The following is a 15,000-nucleotide window of genomic DNA, read 5'->3' on the forward strand; positions in this document are numbered from 1 at the left end:
GTGTGTGTGTGTGTGAGTGTGTGTGTGTGTGTGTGTGTGTGTGTGTGTGTGTGTGTGTGTGTGTGTGTGTGTGTGTGTGTGTGTGTGTGTGTGTGTGTGTGTGTGTGTGTGTGTGTGTGTGTGTGTGTGTGTGTGTGTGTGTGTGTGTGTGCGCGTGTGTGTGTGTGTGTGTGTCTGTGTGTGTGTGTGTGTGTGTGTGTGTGTGTGTGTGTGTGTGTGTGTGTGTGTGTGTGTGTGTTAGTGTGAGTGTGTGTGTGTAAGTGTGTGTGTGTGTGAGTATATATGTACGTATACATAGGTGTATATATTTATGCATTAATATATCATGCATGGGTACAGCCAACTACATATGAATACAAACGTATGTAAATAAAACCTCGAATATACGAATGAAAAAAAGAAAATAAAGAGTACAGAAAAAAAAAATTAAAAGGAATACGAGAAAGGTGATGCAAACTGTGAAAGAATAAACAACACGTGAGAAAAAAGAACAGACGAAGAAAGAATAAACGAGAGGAGAGGAAGAAGAACATTCATTGCCATTCATTGCATCTTGCTCTGCATTGGACATTCACGATCGATAGTTAACATTCTTTTCTGTTCGACAGTATCTTTACATTGTGAATGAGTGAAAGGCGAGACTGATTTTTCTTTTACTTTTTTGCAATTCCAACGGATTAAACTTTGCTCAAATACTTAAAAGAGATTATCTGTCATTCGTTGCTCAGACCCTTAAAACAAAGCTCTTGCTTCATCCCTTAAACATGCCTTTGTTTAGCGTAAAACAAAAAGCTTGTTTCACTTTCAGAAAAAGAATGAGCTTAAGTCACTATTTTTTCTTAAACTTGCTCTAAAACTTTTTAAAATGCCCCCCCACCCCAAGAAAAAAATCTCTATCTTTTATTTGCTTTAACTGAAAAAAAAACTTTCTTCGACGCCTTTCCTCACCCTTTCCTCACCCCCCCAACCTCCCACCCCACTCCCCCCGCCCTCACTCCTAATGGAATTGGTAAGTAAGAGCATGAATTTAGTATCAATTTGTTTATCAAAGGGATGGAGGAGGAGGGGAGGAATGAAAGGGGAGGGGGGAGGGGAGGAATAACAGGGGGAGGGGGAAGATGTCTCCCTTCAACCCATCAAAAACTTGAGAAAAATATAACATTATCTTCATCATTATCCTTTTGCGGTAGGCTTATCAATAACAAAATTATACAGCAAAATCATACATTGAAAATTATGCAAGACTTTATGGCTGTGTGATCCTTTTTCGGGAGGGGGTGGGGGGTATCCCCAGAGGAGAAACTTTCATATTTAGCAACGGGAGGAGGGGGGGACGAGATAGTGAGGGGGAGGGGAGAAGTGAATAATTCTGGAGAGGGTAGGGAGGGGGGAGGGAAAGAGGGGGTAAAGGAGAGGGAAGGCAAGGGAAAAAGGAAAGGAAAAGGGATGGGGGTGGGAAGGGGAAGGAGTAAGCAAGAGAAAGGGGGAGGGAAGGAGGAGGGAGTTGGGTGGTAAAGGGAGGGGGAAGGGATATAAAGGGTGAAGAAGGTAGGATGTGGAAGGGAGAGAGAATGGGAGGGGAAAGAGGAAAGAAGGGGGATAAGGGGGAGGAATTGAAAACTAAAAATGAAATGTATGCGGTAGGGGAAGAGAAACCAGGGAGTGGGGAGGGATGGAAGAAGGAGGGGAGGGGGGGGGGGACGAGAAACAAGAGTGTGTGTGATTGGAGAGGGGAAGGGGGGGCTGGGTAGGGGGGGTGGGGGTGGCGTGAGGTCGTGACCTTGGGGTCGCTGACTTATTGATCGGTGTCGATGAGGTCAGCGAGGCTCCGGTGGGTGAAGCAAGATTGAAAGAATGAGATAACGATGGAAGGGCTAAGGAGAAGAGGACTGGAGGCAGAGAAAGGGAGATAGATAAATAGATAGATAGTGAAAGAGAAAGAGAGAGTGAGAGACAAAGTGAGTGGGTGAGGGAAAGAGAGAGAGAGTGAGAGATGAAGGGTGAGGCAAACTTTATGTTATGGTCATATCTGCATAGACAGGTGTACTTGCGCACGCGTATGTGTGCCCACGAACTACCTTCATATATGTGCGTGCATACGTGCATGTATGTGCGCCTCCGTTCCCATGGACTACCTTCATATAATTGAGTGCATACGTGCATGTCCGTGCGCCTGCGTGCCCATGGACTACCTTCATATAATTGAGTGCATACGTGCATGTATGTGCGCCTGTGTGCCTGTGTGCGTGTACGTGAGGGTGTGTTCGCGCGCCATGTAGCGTCGGCCATGTGTGGGCAAGGGTACATGAGAGTCGCCAGGTTTACGTGGGAAAGTTTCCTCGTTGTCTCAGCTCGCTACGTCGTGTCTTTCAACTTTTATGCAAATCCCTTTATTCCCAATGACTTGTTTTGAAAGAACATCAATACTGCATTTGCGTTCCTTCCTCCCATATGAGTCCAACTTCGTGTAAAAGGTCCTTAAGAAAACTTCTGGGAGTTGAAATATATTTGTGTTTTGAGCTTTTGCGGGTGAGGAAGTGCGACGACTACGCACGCACACCGGGTGAGGCACAGTCACAGACGCACACTCATACTGCCACAAGAATACCTCACACACACAAACACTCACACGTATATGTATATGTATATGTACATGCATATATATATATATATATATATATATATATATATATATATATATATATATATATATATATATATATATATATATGTTTTTTTATATATATATATATATTTTATGTATATATATGTATATATATATATATATATATATATATATATATATATATATATATATATATATATATACATATATATGTTTATATATATATATATATATGTATATATATATATATATATATATATATATTATATTATACACACACACATACACACATATATACAATATATATATATATATACACACACATATATATATATATATATATATTATATATATATATATTATATATATATATATATATATATATATATATAATATATATATAACATATATATATATACATATATGCATATATATATATATATATATATATATATATATATATATATATATATATATATATATATATATATATAATATACACAAGAAACAATCACAAACACACCACACACACACACACACACACACACACACACACCACACACCCACACACCACACAGTTTGTGTGTGTGAGAGAGCGAGAGAGAGTGTGTGAGAGAGAGGGGGAGAGAGAGAGAGAGGAGAGAATATAGAGAGATATAAAAGAGAGAGATATAAATAGAGAGAGAGAGAGAGAGAGAGAGAAGGAGAGAGAGAGAGAGAGAGAGAGAGAGAGAGAGAGAGAGAGAGAGAGAGAGAGAGAGAGAGAGAGAAAGCGAGAGCGAGAGAAGAGATGAAGAGAAAGAGAACGAGGGAAAGGTGCGTTAATACAGTACACGCATTTATACCCTCGTCTCCGCGGCGGCCATCACCGGCAAACCGAAGGTCGAGCGACTCAACATGTTCGTAACAGGTGAACGCTTCTCGTCCCTCCCGCCACAGGCTCGCTCGCACAAGCAGCTGGTTTACATGCATAGCTTCGTCGTGGCTCCTCCTTATCCGCGATCGCTAGGCCACGCCCACTTCCTCCTCCTACTGTCTCGTTCTTGTCCGAATTTTTTTTTTCCTCTCTTCTCACGCTCTTTTCGTTATCTCTTTTTCTTATCCTCTTTCTTCTTTTTACTCTTTCTTCTTCTTTTTCTTCTTCTATTGATTGTTTGTTTCCTTGTTTTTTGTTCTGTTTTTCTTCTCCATTTCCTTCTTATTATCATATAATTTTCTCTCCTCCTCTTCCTTTCACTCCGCCATGACTTCTTCTCCTTCCTCCACTGCTTCCTCTCTTCCAACTTCCCAGTCCACCTTCTACTTTTGTTTCACTGCCATTCCCCCCCCCCCTTCCACCTCCACTTCCCAACCCCCATTCCACCCATCCCTCTCGCTCCTTTTCCTCCCCCACATTCCACCTCCCCCTTTCGCTCCCTCTCCTCCTCCACCTTCCACCTCCCCCTTTCGCTCCCTCTCCTCCTCCACCTTCCACCTCCCCCTTTCGCTCCCTCTCCTCCTCCACCTTCCACCTCCCCCTTTCGCTCCCTCTCCTCCTCCACCTTCCACCTCCCCCTTTCGCTCCCTCTCCTCCTCCACCTTCCACCTCCCCTCCCCCTTTCGCTCCCTCTCCTCCTCCACCTTCCACCTCTCCCTCTCGCTCCTTCTCCTCCTCCACCTTCCACCTCCCCCTTTCGCTCCTTCTCCTCCTCCACCTTCCACCTCCCCCTCTCGCTCCTTCTCCTCCTCCACCTTCCACCTCCCCCTCTCGCTCCCTCTCCTCCTCCACCTTCCACCTCCCCCTTTCGCTCCTTCACCTCCTCCACCTTCCACCTCCCCCTCTCGCTCCTTCTCCTCCTCCACCTTCCACCTCCCCCTTTCGCTCCTTCTCCTCCTCCACCTTCCACCTCCCCCTTTCGCTCCTTTTCCTCCTCCCCCTTCCACCTCCCCCTTTCGCTCCCTCTCCTCCTCCACCTTCCACCTCCCCCTTTCGCTCCCTCTCCTCCTCCACCTTCCACCTCCCCCTTTCGCTCCCTCTCCTCCTCCACCTTCCACCTCCCCCTCTCGCTCCTTTTCCTCCCCCACCTTCCACCTCCCCCTTTCGCTCCCTCTCCTCCTCCACCTTCCACCTCCCCCTTTCGCTCCTTCTCCTCCTCCACCTTCCACCTCCCCCTTTCGCTCCTTCTCCTCCTCCACCTTCCACCTCCCCCTCTCGCTCCTTCTCCTCCTCCACCTTCCACCTCCCCCTCTCGCTCCTTCTCCTCCTCCACCTTCCACCTCCCCCTCTCGCTCCTTCTCCTCCTCCACCTTCCACCTCCCCCTTTCGCTCCTTCTCCTCCTCCACCTTCCACCTCCCCCTTTCGCTCCTTTTCCTCCCCCACCTTCCACCTCCCCCTTTCGCTCCTTCTCCTCCTCCACCTTCCACCTCCCCCTTTCGCTCCTTCTCCTCCTCCACCTTCCACCTCCCCCTCTCGCTCCTTCTCCTCCTCCACCTTCCACCTCCCCCTTTCGCTCCTTCTCCTCCTCCACCTTCCACCTCCCCCTTTCGCTCCTTCTCCTCCTCCACCTTCCACCTCCCCCTCTCGCTCCCTCTCCTCCTCCACCTTCCACCTCCCCCTTTCGCTCCTTTTCCTCCTCCACCTTCCACCTCCCCTTCTCGCTCCTTCTCCTCCTCCACCTTCCACCTCCCCCTTTCGCTCCTTTTCCTCCTCCACCTTCCACCTCCCCTTCTCGCTTCTTCTCCTCCTCCCCCTTCCACCTCCCCCTTTCGCTCCTTCTCCTCCTCCACCTTCCACCTCCCCCTTTCGCCCTCTTCCTCTCCACCTTCCACCTCCCCCTTTCGCTCCTTCGCCGCCTCCACCTCCCTCCTCCCCCTTTCGCTCCTTCTCCTCCTCCACCTTCCACCTCCCCCTCTCGCTCCTTCTCCTCCTCCACCTTCCCCCTCCCCCTTTCGCTCCTTCTCCTCCTCCACCTACCCGCCCCCCCTGTCGCTCCTCCTCCTCCTCCGCCCACCCCCGCCCCCTTTCGCTCCTTCTCCTCCTCCACCTTCCACCTCCCCCTTTCGCTCCTTCTCCTCCTCCACCTTCCACCTCCCCCTTTCGCTCCTTCTCCTCCTCCACCTTCCACCTCCCCCTTTCGCTCCTTTTCCTCCCCCACCTTCCACCTCCCCCTTTCGCTCCTTCTCCTCCTCCACCTTCCACCTCCCCCTTTCGCTCCTTCTCCTCCTCCACCTTCCACCTCCCCCTCTCGCTCCTTCTCCTCCTCCTCCTTCCACCTCCTACTCCTCCTCCACCTTCCACCTCCCCCTCTCGTTCCTTCTCCTCCTCCACCTTCCACCTCCCCCTCTCGCTCCTTCTCCTCCTCCACCTTCCACCTCCCCCTCTCGCTCCTTCTCCTCCTCCACCTTCCACCTCCCCCTCTCGCTCCTTCTCCTCCTCCACCTTCCACCTCCCCCTCTCGTTCCTTCTCCTCCTCCACCTTCCACCTCCCCCTTTCGCTCCTTCTCCTCCTCCACCTTCCACCTCCCCCTCTCGCTCCTTCTCCTCCTCCACCTTCCACCTCCCCCTCTCGCTCCTTCTCCTCCTCCTCCTTCCACCTCCTACTCCTCCTCCACCTTCCACCTCCCCCTCTCGTTCCTTCTCCTCCTCCACCTTCCACCTCCCCCTTTCGCTCCTTCTCCTCCTCCACATTCTGTCCCCTCCTCCTCTCGTTTCTTCTCCTCCTCCACCTCACACTTCCTGCTCTCGCTCCTTCTCCTCCTCCACCTTCCACCTCCCCCTCTCGCTCCTTCTCCTCCTCCACCTTCCACCTCCCCCTCTCGCTCCTTCTCCTCCTCCACCTTCCACCTCCCCCTCTCGCTCCTTCTCCTCCTCCACCTTCCACCTCCCCCTCTCGCTCCTTCTCCTCCTCCACCTTCCACCTCCCCCTTTCGCTCCTACTCCTCCTCCACCTTCCACCTCCCCCTCTCGCTGCTCCACCATCCTTATATCCAAACTTTTCTCTCGAGCGTAAAACCCCGAACCCCAGAATATAAAGGAACACGTGAGTAACATGTCTGAGATGATCTTGAGAAGTGGGATCTTCCCCTTCTTGAATCATCCCCTGACACCTCCTTCCCTCCCTCCCTCCCTCCTTCCGTGTCTCTCGTTCCTCTTTTCTTCTTTCTTTCTCCCTTCCTCTATCCTTCCTCCGTCTCTCTCCTTCCTCTTTTCTTCTTCCCTCCCTCCCTCCCTCCATCCGTGTCTCTCCTTCCTCTTTTCTTCTTCCCTCTCTCCCTCCCTCTATCCTTCTTCCGTCTCTCTCCTTCCTCTTTTCTTCTTCCCTCCTTCCCTCCCTCCCTCCCTCCCTCCCTCCCTCCGTCTCTCTCCTTCCTCTTTTCTTCTTCCCTCCTTCCCTCCCTCCCTCCCTCACTCCCTCCCTCCGTCTCTCTCCTTCCTCTTTTCTTCTTCCCTCCCCCTCTCCCTCCCTTCCTTCCCTCTTTTCTTCCTCCTTCTCTCTCCCTCCCCTTTATCCCCTTCTGTCTTCCCCTCCTCCTTATCTTTCTCCCTTTCTCAACTCCTCTCTCCTTTCTCTTCTTCCTCCTTCTTTTCTTACCTCCCATCACTCTTCTTTTCTTTCATCCTTCAGTTCTTATCTCTCTGATGTTCCTTTTCTCCCTACCACCTTTTATCTCCATTCTATTATTCCTTCTTTCCCTCTTCCCTTCCTCCATCCGTGTCTCTTTCCAACCTTCAATCCATACCTCCTTTCCTCCTTTCCTCCCTCCCTTTGTCCGTCCTTTCCTCTCCCCCTTCCCTCTTTTCCTCCGGTCAACCCTACATCTTTTCCCCTCCCCTTTCCCTCCATCCCTCCGTCCGTCCCTCCATTTTTTCCCCTCCCCCTTCCCTCCATCCCTCCGTCCGTCCCTCCATCTTTTCCCCTCCCCCTTCCCTCCATCCGTCCCTCCATCTTTTCCCCTCCCCCTTCCCTCCATCCCTCCATCCGTCCCTCCATCTCCCCCCCCCCCCCCTCCATCCCTCCCTCCCTCCATCTTTTCCCCTCCCCCTTCCCTCCATCCCTCCGTCCGTCCCTCCATCTTTTCCCCTCCCCCTTCCCTCCATCCCTCCGTCCGTCCCTCCATCTTTTCCCCTCCCCTTTCCCTCCATCCCTCCGTCCGTCCCTCCATCTTTTCCCCTCCCCCTTCCCTCCATCCCTCCGTCCGTCCCTCCATCTTTTCCCCTCCCCCTTCCCTCCATCCCTCCGTCCGTCCCTCCATCTTTTCCCCTCCCCCTTCCCTCCATCCCTCCATCCGTCCCTCCATCTTTTCCCCTCCCCTTTCCCTCCATCCCTCCGTCCGTCCCTCCATCTTTTCCCCTCCCCTTTCCCTCCATCCCTCCGTCCGTCCCTCCATCTTTTCCCCTCCCCTTTCCCTCCATCCCTCCGTCCGTCCCTCCATCTTTTCCCTCCCTTTCCCTCCATCCCTCCGTCCGTCCCTCCATCTTTTCCCCTCCCCTTTCCCTCCATCCCTCCGTCCGTCCCTCCATCTTTTCCCCTCCCCCTTCCCTCCATCCCTCCGTCCGTCCCTCCATCTTTTCCCCCCCCCTGTCCCCTCCATCCCTCCGTCCGTCCCTCCATCTTTTCCCCTCCCCTTTCCCTCCATCCCTCCGTCCGTCCCTCCATCTTTTCCCCTCCCCCTTCCCTCCATCCCTCCGTCCGTCCCTCCACCTTTTCCCCTCCCCCTTCCTTTCTCTGACATCTCCATTGCCTTTCCTCCGCCAGCCTTCGAAACCAATCGAATTCCTCTCCTTCCCTCTCCCTTCTCCTTTCTTCATTTCCACATGCTTGCCCGATACTCTTTCTTACACTGCTCATCCCCTGCTCGCCTCCCCTCGCCCTCCTCTACCCTCCCCTCCCCTCGCCTTCCTCTCCTCCCCTTCCCACTATACTACCACCCCCTTCCCCTTCCCCTTCACCCCACTCCTCTCCTCCTTCCTCCCCCACGTGCAAAAGCCCTCCCATTCCTCCAGCATCAATATTGCAAGCGTCTATCAGCGCCTGCAACATGGCTAGACATTTGCACGGCAGGACAGCGCAAGCCAGGATCGGACTTCGCTGCGCAGACGAGCATTCCGTGCATGGATCTACGAGGGAGCTCTTGGGGCGCCTCCTTCGTATGAACCAAGTGTATCCGTGCCTTGTCTGACATCACACGGTGGTTAGTTGAAAAGTGAGAAGAGAAGGAGGAGGAGGAGGAGGAGTGGGAAGATGAGGATAACGAGAGGTGGGAGAAGGAGAAGAGGGGGGGGAGGGGGGGCAGAAAGAGAAGAAGATGGGTTACGAAGGAGATAGGGGAACGGAAGAGTGAAGAGAGGGAGGAACAAGGGGACGAAGAGGAGGAGGAGGAGAAAATGGAGTACAGCAGGAGGAGAAAGAGGATGAAAAAGGAGTACGGCAGGACGAGAAAGAGGATGAAAAGGGAGGATAGCAGGAGGAGGAGGAGGGGGAGAGGGGGGTAGCAGGAGGAGAAAGAGGATGAAAAGGGAGGATAGCAGGAGGAGAAGGAGGAGGAGAGGGGGATAGCAGGAGGAGGAAGAAGAAGAGGAGGAGAGGGGGATAGCAGGAGGAGGAGGAGAAGGGAGGAGGGGATAGTACGAGGATGAGGAGAAAGGGCTGTTGAGCTACTCACGTCTTCGGGAACATCCGGCACACGCCTTTGAACTAGCGCGGTGAACTCATCTAATGTATAATCCACACGAGTACATTTTGGGTCTGCATTATATACACGGCAGGTGCCGCTGGATGAAGACGTCTCTTTTGCATTTGTGCAAAGAAAGAGAGGGAGAGAGAGGGAGAGAGAGAGAGAGAGGGAGAGAGAGAGAGAGAGAGAGAGAGAGAGAGAGAGAGAGAGAGAGAGAGAGAGAGAGAGGAGAGAGAGAGAGAGAGAGAGAGAGAGAGAGAGAGAGAGAGGAGAGAGAGAGAGAGAGAGAGAGAGAGAGAGAGAGAGAGAGAGAGAGAGAGAGAGAGAGAGAGAGAGAGAGAGAGAGAGAGAGAGAGAGAGAGAGAGAGAGAGAGAGAGAGAGAGAGAGAGAGAGAGAGAGAGAGAGAGAGAGAAAGAAAGAGAGATAGAGAGAGAGAGAGAGAGAGAGAGAGAGAGAGAGAGAGAGAGAGAGAGAGAGAGAGAGAGAGAGAGAGAGAGAGAGAGAGAGAGAGAGAGAGAGAGAGAGAGAGAGAGAGAGAGAGAGAGAAACAGACAGACAGACAGACATACAAAACAGACTAACAGAGAAACAGACCACCAAACAGAGGAAAAGAGAAGCAGACAGAGAAATAAATGTGTGCCTAAGCAGGGATGCAAACCTTCCATCCTCTCCGGGAGAATAGACTGACTTCCAAAGTTCTTCCCTTCGCCGATTCTCTAAACACTCACCAACTCAACCACATCTAACAAATGCTAAACGGCCGGAGAACTTATTCACTCTCTTGACCTTTCGCATCCGCTGACCTTTATCAGACCTTTGAAGGCTTTTATTTCCTTCATCAAGGGATTGGATTCTGTAATTCCATTTCCTCTTGCATATAATCAAAAGTTGAGTCAACGGATTTTTTTTTGTATGTGGGGAAATGGGTGAGTGAGACTACGTACCCATTTGCTTATTCTTTTATTAAGAATTTCCATGTGGTATATAATCAATAGATTTTTGTCTTTGGTAAATCTACATTTAGTACTAGGATTGCCAACCATTATCAATAGTTACAAAACACAAATGACAGACGCTCCCACTACCCATTTTAGCATTACTACCACTACTAATACTTTCGCTACCAGCTACCACAACCAGCGCGACTACCAGCTACCACAACCAACAGTTCACCCTTAGCCACTCTTTCTCACTAGAGACTACACTCTGACCTCGAGGAATTAATCCACGTCGGCCTGGTCAGTGGTATTAATAAACTATTTTTCTGATGTTTGGTATTCCTCGATGTCTGGAATACAGCCTCTGCCTATTAGTCTATCTATCTGTCTATCTGTTTATATAGCTTTATGTCTACCTGTTTACCTGTTTATCTATCTATCTGTCCATATACATATTTATTTCTGTGTTTGTCTGTGTATGCTGCATACATGTCGATATCTCTGTATAGCTATCCATCCATCCATATATCTATCAATCTATCCGTACTCCCTCTCTCCCTCCCTCCTCTTCCCTTCCTTTCACGATTCCTCCCTCATTCCCTCTTTCCCAAATCTTCCCATCCCAACCCCCCCTCCCTTCCTAAAACCTCCTCAGCCACCCACTCTCCCTTCCTCCCACCTACCCACCCATCTACCCCTCCCTCCCCACCCACCCACACACCCACCCCTCCCTCTTTCCCACCCACCCTCCCTCCCTCCCCCTTTCCCACCCACCCTCCCCACCCCCCTCCTCCCCCAATCCATCCATCCATCCCCCCGAAGAGGAAAAACGGGAGCCTCTCAACTGGCGGAGCTGCAAGTCGCTTACAGACAGTCACGAACACGGCGTAAGAAACAGCGGCATGAATCAGCGCAGCGAGGGAGACTTTCTTCTTGCAGATTTCGGAGTTAGGGAGACTCGCTCGCTCGTCGGCTAGCAACTAGGAGCTAGGAGCTGCGAGGCGACTGATTTTTCGTTTTTTTTTTTTTTTTTTTTTTTTTTTTTTTTTTTTGAAAGTAGAGGTGGGGGTGGAAGAGTTTCTTGTTTTATTTTGTTTTTGTTTTGTTTTAATTTTCAGAGGGGACTTTTTTTTCTTTTTTTTTCTTCGTTTCCTTTGAGGGGTTTACCTTTTTTTATTGATTTTTTTCTTTTTTTTTGAAAAGGGATGAGGGTGTTCAGCTGCCCCATTTTTCTCTTAATTCTCTTTTTTTCTCCATATTTTGTTCTTCTCACTTGATATTTTTGGGTATATTTTTTCCTCATTTGCTTCCTTGACATTCTTGGTGAAAAGGAAGGGGGGAGGGGAGGGGGGAGGGAGGGAAGGGGCTTTGACATTTGGTGGATTTCAGGGAACTTGGAAGCTCTTTTAACGCGATTTGGGGGAAGGATTTGGGATGGGGGGGAGGGGGGGGGTAGGTGTTAGGAGAAGGTATAGGAGGGGGTGAGTGGAGGGATTTGAGATGGGAGGGAGGGGGTAGAGATGGGGAAGGGTGGTGGAAGGGAAGGATTTGAGATTTGGGGGGAGGGGGGAGGGCTGGGAGAGGGTGGAGGATGGGGACGGGTTATGGGAAGAGTGGAATGGTGGGGGGGTGAAGATAAGGGAGGGGGGAGGTGAAGGAGGAGGAAGAAGAAAAGAGAGAAGAGCACGCAAGAAGGTCTCCCCCCCCCTCTCTCTCTCTCTCTCTCTCTCTCTCTCTCTCTCTCTCTATATATATATATATATATATATATATATATATATATATATATATATATATATATGTGTGTGTGTGTGTGTGTGTGTGTGTGTGTGTGTGTGTGTGTGTGTGTGTGTATGTGTGTGTGTATGTGTATATACTGTACATATATAAAAAATATAAGTCTATGAAGGCGTATATAGTATAGCCTTCAATATTACATAACAACCAGACGTCCGTATACGCTGACACCACACGAATTCATCACTTCCCTACAGTAATAACTCACAGCAAAGCCACCACCGTAACAACACACAGTCTCCTCCTGTATATAAAGGGAACGCAAATCCCAGGAAGGATAATCACACCAGCCGCAGAACACCGGCAGCGGCAACTGATCAACAAAGGCAGATTTTCACGTGTCAGATGACTCAGTCGACATCCCAGTATCATCGGATTTCCCGTCAGCTGAATCTACCCTCGGTCTGATTCCTGTATTATCATGCACTTTTTCTTTTTTTTTCTTTTTTTCGTTTTTTTTTCTTTTCTTTCCTCCTCCTTCTTGTTCTCATTTTTTTCTTGTTCTTGTTCTACTTGTTCTACTTCTTCTTCTTCTCTTTCTACTTCGTCTTCTTCTTCTTCTTTCTCTCTCCCCCCCCCACCACCCTATCCTACACCACCCTCCCATCCCGCCACCCCCTCCTTTCCCCCACCACCCCCTCCTTCCCCCCACCACCCCTCCCTCCTTCCACCCCCCTCTTCCCTCCCTAACACCTCATACCCCTCTCCCCCCTCCCCCCCTCATCCACTCCTAGTCCAGATAGGAATAAAACAACAGGGTCGGCGAAGCATGGCCCTGGCACGAGAGGCATTCGGGGTTCACAGTGACCCGTTGGAGCGAGCGGAGGTGAAGCAGCCAGGCGTGTGCATTGCGGGATATGGGGGGTATGGAGGGGTATGGGTAGGGTGTGGGTGGGGGTATGGAGGAGCATGGGTGGCGTATTGGCGGGGTGGGGTGGGGTGGGGTAGGGGGGATGAGGAGGGTTAAGAGCATGTTGGATTGTGACCTTCCCTCCCCCTCCCCCTACACACACTTTCCAAAACCTTCCCTCTTATTCATTTTATTTTATTCTTTTTATTGTCTTGTCTTTTTTTTTCTCTCTTTTTTTTTACTTCCTTTTTAATCTCTTCGGCATGTTGGATATTACTCCTCCCCTCCTTTCTTGACCCTGTCTTCCTCTTGGTGTTCTTTTTCCTTCCTCTCAATACCCCGCTTTTCCCTCCTCTTAATCGCCTTTCCCCCCCTCTTCTTAATCCTCTTTTTCCCCTCCTCTTAATCCTCTCCCCTCCCCTCCCCTCCTCCCCCTCTTTCTCTTTCTCTCTCTTCATTTCGTAGAGCCAATATCTCGCTGGATCTTCCCCTCTCTCCCTCCCCCTTTCCCTATATTTCCCTCTTCTTCTCCTCATCTTTTGATTTCCTCTCCTCTTTTCCCCCTTTGTTGGATCTCTAGACCAATCTCTTCCACTTCGTCTACTTCTACTTCCCTTCCCCTTCTTCGTATCCATTTTGCTCTTTCTCTCACTTTCTAGTCTTTCACTCATGTTCTATTTTTCTTCTCATGTTCTAATCTTTCCTTCATATAATATATATTTTCTCATGTGCTAATTTTCCTTTTTTTCCCCTCCGTATCGTGGGGATAGAACAGCTGGATTTCTACCCCCACCCCCCACACGTCACCTCGCCTCCTCTTCTCCACTTCTACTTCACCCTTTTTTTTTCTCTCTCTCTCTTTTCATTGCTCTTAATTTTCCTTGTGTTCTTGTTGTATTTATTTTTCTTCTTTGATTTTTTCTTCTTCCTCATCTTCTTTATCTTGTTCTTGTTCTTTTTGTTCTTGTTCTTGCTCTTCTTCTATTTCTTCTTCTTCTTCTTCTTTTTTTTCTTCTTCTTCTTCCCCTCCTTCTTTTTCAAACACAAAGTGAGGAAGGGAAGAAGGGATTTGGGGGAGGGAGGGATAATAAAGAAGGGAAGGTAGGATATATTTTCTTCCTTCTTTTCCTCTCCTTTCTTACCTTTTCCCACTTGCCCCTCCCTTCTATTTTCTTCTCTCCCCTTCTTCCTCTCCTACCCCCATCCTTATTTCCTCTCTGTCCCCTCTTCGTTCTCTTCCCTTAATCTCCTATTAGTCCCCCTCTAATTTGCTCTCCCTTCTCCTCTACTATTGTTTGCCTTCCCCTCTCCCCTTCTCCCCTTCCACCTGTCTCTTCCTTCCCCCCTCCCCCTCCCCCTTACCACCTTCCCTACCCCTTTCCTCCTCCTCCATCCACCGTCTCCGTATCAAACCCCCTTTCCCCACCCTCCACCCTCCCCTATTAGTATCATTTGTCTCCCCTTTCCTTCTCCCACCCCCTCCCCCTACCCCACCGCCTCGAGGACATGTCGTACCTAACATGACGTGACTTTTCGTTTTGAAATGCCTGGCAGCGATGGAGGGAGGGAAAAGAGGGAAGGGAGGAACGGAGGGAGGAGGAGGAATAGTAGTGTTTGAAGGGGGTGGGGGTGAGAAGGGAGGTGTAGCGATAGTGGGGGGGGGGGGGAGTATGGAGGAGGGAGAGAATAGGAGAAAGGATAGGAGGGAAATCAGCCAAGCGACCCCGTATCAGTCTTTTGAAAATATAATTCCAAGAGTGAGTTTCGTCAAAGCTTAGTTTAAAAAAGACCATAAGGACACTTTTAGAAAAAAATAAGGGTGGTAGTGGTAGATTTGATCCCGTTGGAAAATTCTTCATACTTTATTTTCCTGGCTGGATATTGCCAAGTGCTTTCCCACACCTGTCTGTCCATTTCAATTCGCGAGAAGGAGCTCTCTGCATATATATTCATTTATTTAGATATTTTGTTGCTCGTTTTATTCAGTGTTTGGGATACATATTCCCAGTTATAGACACATATAAGTAAATATTCTTATAATCATAGACTGAAACCTACACACACACACACACACACACACACACACACACACACACACACACACACACACACACACACACACATAAACACACT

Source organism: Penaeus japonicus, unplaced genomic scaffold (genome assembly GCF_977035675.1).
Source record: "Penaeus japonicus unplaced genomic scaffold, GWHDUDI00000001_assembly GWHDUDI00000019, whole genome shotgun sequence".
Classification (NCBI taxonomy): domain Eukaryota; kingdom Metazoa; phylum Arthropoda; class Malacostraca; order Decapoda; family Penaeidae; genus Penaeus; species Penaeus japonicus.